This window comes from Tachysurus fulvidraco, chromosome 7 (assembly GCF_022655615.1).
Source record: "Tachysurus fulvidraco isolate hzauxx_2018 chromosome 7, HZAU_PFXX_2.0, whole genome shotgun sequence".
NCBI classification, from domain to species: domain Eukaryota; kingdom Metazoa; phylum Chordata; class Actinopteri; order Siluriformes; family Bagridae; genus Tachysurus; species Tachysurus fulvidraco.
Window position 1 is genome coordinate 4,178,182 of NC_062524.1, and position 7,930 is coordinate 4,186,111.

Consider the following 7,930-nt stretch of genomic DNA (forward strand, 5'->3'; position numbering starts at 1 on the left):
GTGTCTGGTGTTCTGTGGCTCATTAGTTAAGCAAATGTCCTGTACTCAAATATCACACACACCAAAACCTAGCGCACTCTTTACTCTCGATTAAACCACTAGTAGTGTTTCTCTTGTGGGTGTTTAGCCACCGCTAAGTGCACTGATTATACAGTATATCTCTTCTAAAGCTAACTAGGTGCTACATGGTAAGTTACTGTACATGTTTGGATTAGCTTAGCTTTGTTGGCAGTATAGCAAAACAAGCTAACTGTACTAGATATGTACACCCACCAGAACCAGGAAATGTCTCAATACGACCAAGGCTAGCGGTTTTTCTTTATGGGGAACTGAAAAGACTTCGGACCTCCTGCTCAATAGGATTGATTCAAGGAATTTTTTCAAGCCTATCCTCTTGGTTTATTGAATCATATCTAATTTGCAGAGTAAAATCTTGTTGCTTTGTAACCTTTCACACCTCTGCTTCCTGCCTGTACACACACACACACACACACACTCACACACACACACACACACACACACACACACACACCCATGGGTTCTGCATGCTCTAGCATTTAGTACAACTTCAAACGGCTGATGTTGCATTTAAAACAGAACCAGAGATAAAAAGCAGAGACTGAATCAGCTACACGACGCTTTTGAAGAAGTGAAAATGTGAAGTCATGAACTCTAAATATATCCGACTAGCGTGCTAATCTGGGATTAGTGTCAAATACAGTATGAAACTGAAAAAAGTGTGTAGCTTTTGTGCTGTCAGTTGAAGAAATCCATTTTTTAATGAAAGACTTTAAGCTGTGTGTTTAGTGTTAAGTGCTAATGTCTTTTTCTCTCATGTGAGAAAAAAAATCCCTAAATTCCCTTCCGAATAGACGAGTCATGACTTTTAACCAAGATGAGCTCAGTTTCACTAATGAAATCATCACTCATTGTTCCTGTCTATCTGTCTCTTCGCTTTTTCTCTATCTGTCTCTATGTCTGTCTGTTTGTCTCTCATTTTCTCTCTGCTCTTTCTCTTTCTATCTGTGTCTCTTTGTGTTTATCTCTCTCTCCCTCTCCGTATCTGTCTGTCTCTATCTCTACGCTCTCTCTCTCTCTATGTCTCTGTCTGTCTCTTTCTCTCTTTGCTCTTTCTCTGTCTATCTGTCTCTCTCTTTGTCTTCAAGACTGTATGCCTGTTTCTCTCTCTCTCTCTCTCTCTCTCTCTCTCTCTCTCTCTCTCTCTCTCTCTCTCTATCTATCTATCTCTATCTATCTCTCTCTTTCACCTTCAGTCACATGTATTTTCCTCCTCCATGTGTCAGTAGTTTCTGTTTTTCCCAGACACAACAGTGTCCTTACACTAGAAACAATTAAGCGCTCCCTGATTGGATCTTCTCCGTGATCACTCGCGCTCTGATTGGCTGATGGGTCCGGGCATGCCTTGTTCATGCTTCAAGCTCATGCTCGCTTTTCCCTCCAGGCCTCACTGACTCAAACCAGTTTAGTTTAAAGAGCAGTTTCCTCTTTGTGTAAGTGATGTGAAACCACAGGCTTCCCCTGTGTAGGGTACAGACTGTTCAGAGAGGTGTGCGTGATGCACGTCTCAGGAGTGTGTGTGATTTCCTGTCAGAAACGATATTTTTGCTGAGCGTGGGCTTTCACATCCTTAAACAATAAATATAGAAACAATGGTCTAAATGTAACTCACCCTCTTTTTACTGCTGACTGATTACAGTGTTATCTGTTTTTTTTATTTTTTTTTATTTACATTCTTTTTTTTAAAAAAACTTCTTAAATCCTTACATCCTAATTCTTGATGGTAGAATTTGACAACAACGTCTTCTTTCTTTAAAAACAAAGAAAGAAAGAAAGAAAGAAAACTTCACACAATGTTATTCTCAGCACAAGAAGCAGTATAGCTTCTACTAGCTTACACACATCCTAATACGTTTAAGCCTAAAAACAAAACAAAACAAAAAAAAGCAGGTGATTTAGGAGGAATTTTAGCGGAATTTCTATTGCACAATATTAATAATACCAACATGCTGTGATGTTTTATTGTTTGTGTAAAATTGTGACATCACAATACATCCTTTTTTCATTTATATATTTTATATACTTCTTTTTTTATATTTCAGTATCGGTCTTGTTTCCTACATTTGTGTTCTAATTATTGAGCAATTCTCATTGTTTCGTTATAAATACGTTAATTTAAAGTTCTGCTCTGCTACTTCCTGTACTGGCCATGTGCAAGCAGACGAGCGAGGACATGTGTTCTGCAGTATGCTAATGAAGCCCAAACCACAATAAATCTAAATATGTGTTTAAAAACACTTTAAGATTTAAGATATAAAGTTTAAGGTTTCAAAAGTCAACACCAGGTGAAGGGAATCAGTGTCTTTATTTTCGTATCCTGACCCATGGAAGTGTAACAGAGACGTAAACATTCCAGTTGAAAAAAAAAAAACCCACACACAGATAAAATATTACGTAATGGTGGCGGTTTGTGTTTGGTGGCCACACCACGGTGTCGTATTTCACTGCAACTTTGTTCAAAACAGCCTCAGTACATGAAGGACACGAATGCATGCAAGACGTGATCAGCGTGTGTGTGTGTGTGTGTGTGTGTGTGTGTGTGTGTGTGTGTGTGTGTGTGTTTGAGTGAGTGCAGACATGCAGGCAGTGGAGAACGCTATAGGAACATTAGTGTGCAAAAACACTCCTCCCTCGAAGGCTGAGATCGGAATGTTCCCACTCGAGTTTGGAGAAAAAAAAATAGAGAAGTCGCTAAGAAGTAAAACAGAGGGTGCAGAAGGAGAGACGGTGCAGGGGCAGCTGGTGTAAATGTGCCTCACTGATATGCAAACAAAACAGATCTATATAATCTTGCATTTTCTTTTTAAGTGCAGTATATTGAACAAAAACTTAAAGCAAAATATTTTGGATTTTTGTAGAAGTGCTGATTTCTTTTCGTCATTTCTTTTACTTCATCGTGGCAGGTGACTGCACAGAAGGACAAGCCCCCTGGATCTTCTTTTGGACTGATTGAGAGAGAGAGAGAGAGAGAGAGAGAGAGAGAGAGAGAGAGAGAGAGAGAGAGAGAGAGAGAGAGAGAGAGAGAGAGAGAGAGAGAGAGAGAATGAGAATTAGTGAACAGAGTGGATTATTTACTTTTATCCTTTCCCCTTAGAATGCAATCAAAGTTGAAACTAAAAGCACACATTTCACCCAAATGAAAGACAGATGTAAAATGTATGTATTTATGTATTTTTCTGTTGAACATGTTTACTTTTTTAGAGGAAACAGATAAAGCCAGAAAAGCATTCTAACCCTAAACCAATAGATGTTAAATTAAAAAATAGATAAATAAATACAATATCTTTAAGTGTGTCTGTGTGTGTGTGGTGTGTGGTGTGTGTGTGTGTGTGTGTGTGTGTGTGTGTGTGTGTGTGTGTGTGTGTGTGTGTGTGTGTGTGTGTGTGTGTGTGTGTGTGTGTGTGTGTGTGTGTGTGTGTGTGTGTGTGTGTGTGTGTGTGTGTGAGTGTGTGTCTGTGTGTCTGTGGGTGTATTAGTTTCACATAATTTTTTTTACACGATCAATGAGATCTCATGATACAGAGCATTAATCAACACTATTATTACATTATTTAGCTTTTAATATATTAATCAAGAGAACGTTCTTCATTCATTTTTTTTTTATATCAGTTATGCTACATCAATGAATTCACCATTCACTAAAACCATTTATTTTCCTTCTCTGTCAAGCTCGGAACTTGTGGGTAACGTTATCTGAAAAATGTTTGTGGACCCACACTATAGTGAACCAACTCTAGGCTCATTCTAATCTCAGATACTCTCTATTACAGGAAGTAAACAAACTGGGACAGATGGAAAAACTGAAACAGCTGCAGGGCATTGTGGGTAAGTAGGTAACAGGTAATGCATCTAAACCCTGGAACCGAATCAAATGCAGTAGGCACTGAATCGGATGCAGTCGGTACTGAATCAAATGGAATTAAAAGTAATTTCTGTCACAGTATCTGATATTGAACACTCACTGTGACAGCATACAACATTCTTATCTTGTGACATCTTACTGGTTGGTTATAGAGTGTTTGTGAGACCGAATAAATCTCGTATTATGATCTAGTAGCAGTAAGCCTGAATCAGAGCTAGAGTACAGAGGGAAATCCCAGCAGTGTGTGTAAATATAAATTACACCTGTGACTCTGTGAGATAAACATGGTGCCAGGCTCCGAAACAGCTGCTTGGCAGCACAGGTCTGTGTGTAGGGTGGGGAAGTAGGTAACAGTTCACAGAGCTCTTGTTGTGTTCAACTTTGGTGTGGGTTTAAACACTGGAACAGCGTCACAGGACCTCATTGTCCTGTCCATTTCCAGGCCGATGTGCTGGGCTTTCCACGGACGGACCCAAGAACTAGCTGGTAAAGCCACGTGCTGTCACATTGCTGAGTGAATAAGCATGGGGTGCTTTATTTTACCTGTATAAAGCTGGTACTGTAGGCCCTGACCTGTAGAGCATGTCTTCCCTGTGGTTTCCTGTAAAGTTTTTTACTTCACTTTCTTAGTATTTCATGTCATTTGCATAACAACACCAAAACATCAACACGTTCAGAATGTAGGAAAGGAAAACACACGATAAGGTCCAGGCCACCAGGCCTTGACTCTGTGTTATGACTGAACTCATATGATTGTTTTTGTTCTTGTCTATTTTTTTTTAATATGTGATAGCATAACCAAAGCTAAACCAAGTTTTATATGATTTATATTTAGGGTTAGTATCTAGAGCTGGGTTTTTAGATCTGCCTTAGAATGGTGATAACTTTAGCCTTTAGTTAGTGCATGAATGAAGTCGTAGTGTTTATTATGAACATTTACAGTATAAGGGTTTAGGAGTCCAGATCTCATGTTCTCAAGATGTACAGTAGATATTCGGATTTGGGATCAGTATTAGCAGTATTGTTTACGGTTTAGTGTTTATGAGCTTAACTAAGATTAACACTTTAGTATTATGAAAATGAAACCAATTTCTCTTACTTATTTTGGACCACAGTCTGCACATTCAGCTGCGTCCGGACGAATCCTGAACGTGAGAAAGGTTCCATTCCTGCATTTATGTCATGTCTTGTATTAACATGCTGTAATCAAAGTGTATATATGGTATATGGTATATCCAGAATTTAAAAAAAAATGTGGATCTGTATAAAAAAAATCTAGACACCGCCTGAGTTCGTAAGGAGGCCCGAAGCAGATCTTTTATTGACTGGGGAAACATGAGCAGCGCTTAATAACCTCACTGTTTATTGATATAACTTGGCATTGTGTTGCAGATCTGAACCTGGAGGAAGTGATAAGTCTAAAATAAACTAACAGAGAAAGAATAAAACAGGTCCTACTGTGTTATTATCCTGACAGAAGACCAGCGCTTTGTTCCAAACACTGGCGGAGGATAGAATTTGATTAGATTCTGTCTGTCTATCTATCTATCTATCTATCTATCTATCTATCTATCTATCTATCTATCTATCTATCTATCTATCTATCTATCTATCTATCTATCTATCTAATAGTTTTACTATAGTAATAGTTTTTTTTCACCAAGTGAAAAAAAGATCTTTGCTGGTCAACTTAATCAGTAATGGGGTCTCAGACCTCTTTGTGTTAATACTGCCCAGTTTTGTCCAGTACACACTAAACTGGCCACTTTACATTGCTGTCCACTAGATCAAAGTTTGTCTGTGTGGCTGTCATTTTTTATCATATGAACCTGGAATTGTAGGGTGTTCTGGTTAAATCCTTTAATATTCCTCCTTCCAGATTTGCATCCGTTTTCTCGTCTGTCCATAATAAAGTCTGTAATATCCCTCTTGCAGCGGCAGCCATGTTTGGAATAGAGCATTTTTTTTTACAGAAGCTTGTTACAACAGAACTAAAGAACATTTGCAATGAAAAAAAAAACCTGCAGCAATTTGTGTTAAATCTCGTGTTAAAAGATTTTTGCACAAACCGTACAGATATCTGAAAGTGAACCGTACTCAGACCACCACCCGCGTAGGTCTCAGCTCCGAGATCGTACAGTATATGGGACTAAAATCCAGCTCAGACTCTTTAAAAGGACCAAGTGTGAAAACACCCTTAGATACTCAGCAAGTTAAAGCTTGATCCAACACTTGTGTTTGAATACTGACTTGCTCCTTTAAACACAAGGCCTAAAATATGGCATACTTTAAGTGCATCATGGGTAATAACTATTCAAAGATTTTATATGTCTTTGGAACAAACTGTACATGAATTGTAGCTCTGAAACTGAGTCCAGATTTTTAATGAAATAAAGGAAACCCAGGGCGCAGCTACACCCTGGTCACACTTCCTGTACAACAGGAAACACACTAGAAAAGGGACAGTTTACTGACCTGAGCTTAGAACAGACATGTGAACTTAATGATTCATCGGATATCATAATGAACCGATTTAACGAAGAAAAGAAGACATGGCAAACCTTAAAACCGCTCAATAAAAAAATGAAATAAACTCCAAAGTAAAATGGGATGATGAGGACTGACTCGTTCAGCGCAAGATCACTTTAGTTCCTGCTTTGTTAACACAAGTTGGGAAATGTTTTGTGGTGATCCGCTCGATCGGCTTGTTGCTGTTGCTGTGTTATTAAAGTTCTTGGAGAAAATTAATAAAGTGAGAAAAAAAATCGAGGGGAAAAAGTGACATGACAGCAAAATGCCAGTTAGAGGAAATTCGGAATGGAGTCGCTGAGTGTTTATGATTTTGTAGTCAACACTGTGTGATTTCACAACAACTTATTTCACAACAATAAGGAACTTATTTTTAATCAGGTTAAATGTCTGTCTTTCTGTGAGTTGCGCTTGTTTCAGCCATAAACAAACAAACAAAATAATAAGGCAGTGGTTTGAACAGAATGAAAACTAAAACCCCTTAAAGGCCTTTTTCTCCAATCCAACCTCCTCCCTCTTTACTGCTGTTTTCCTGTAGCCTGACTTCCTGCCTAATTTCTCCCACATTTTAACTCCTTAACTATTTTATTTTATTTTTGTTTGAATTCTCATCATTGGAGCTGTTTGACTCTTACAGAAAAATAACAGTAAACAGATACCTATGTAAATATACACCCATGTTAAAAATTCTTCACACGGCTCGTTTTATTTTCACAATCATTATTTTCAAGTGTTTTTTTTTTCCAAATAATTTAACAATTATTATTATTATTATTAAAACACGTGTCATTATTCTGTAAATCAACCCGACTTTAAAATTTCTTCATGTGCGTTTGATCAAGAAAGTCAGTGATGATCTGGATGATGCTGATGCTAATTCTGCTTTTAATTAGTACACGAGTTAAAGCTGGTTTTAGAGGCATCATTTCTACGTTGCTGGATTTGAATAATGTAAACACATTTCTTCTTTTTGACCTTTTCTCTCTGGTACCATTTTTTTTTAACTCCTAAGAAGCTGCTTGATAAAAAATAAATCTGGATTTTTTCCCCCTTGTGTGTCTTGTTTTATTCTGCCACCTACCGGCAAGTAAGATTAATGTTTCTTTAACTTTTTTAAATGTTTTTTGTTTGTTTGTTTGTTTTTTCCTTTTTTCTTTTCTTTTCTTTAGTTTTTTTTCTGTTTTGATTTTTTTTCTGTTTTGTTTTGTTTTTATTTGTTTTTATTTGTTTAGGATTAGGTCTCTGATATTTTGATCATGCACAAACAAGCACATTCTGGACCAGAATGACTATATTTCCACTGTATTCATTCATAAACTCGTTATTATTGTATGTACCTGACCCTCGCCTTCCTGTTTCTATCTGTTTTGAACTTGTTCATCTGCTCTTTTAATAAGTACACATGTAATACACCTACATCTGTCACTGCTCCCACTACATGACATTTATAGACACTATAAT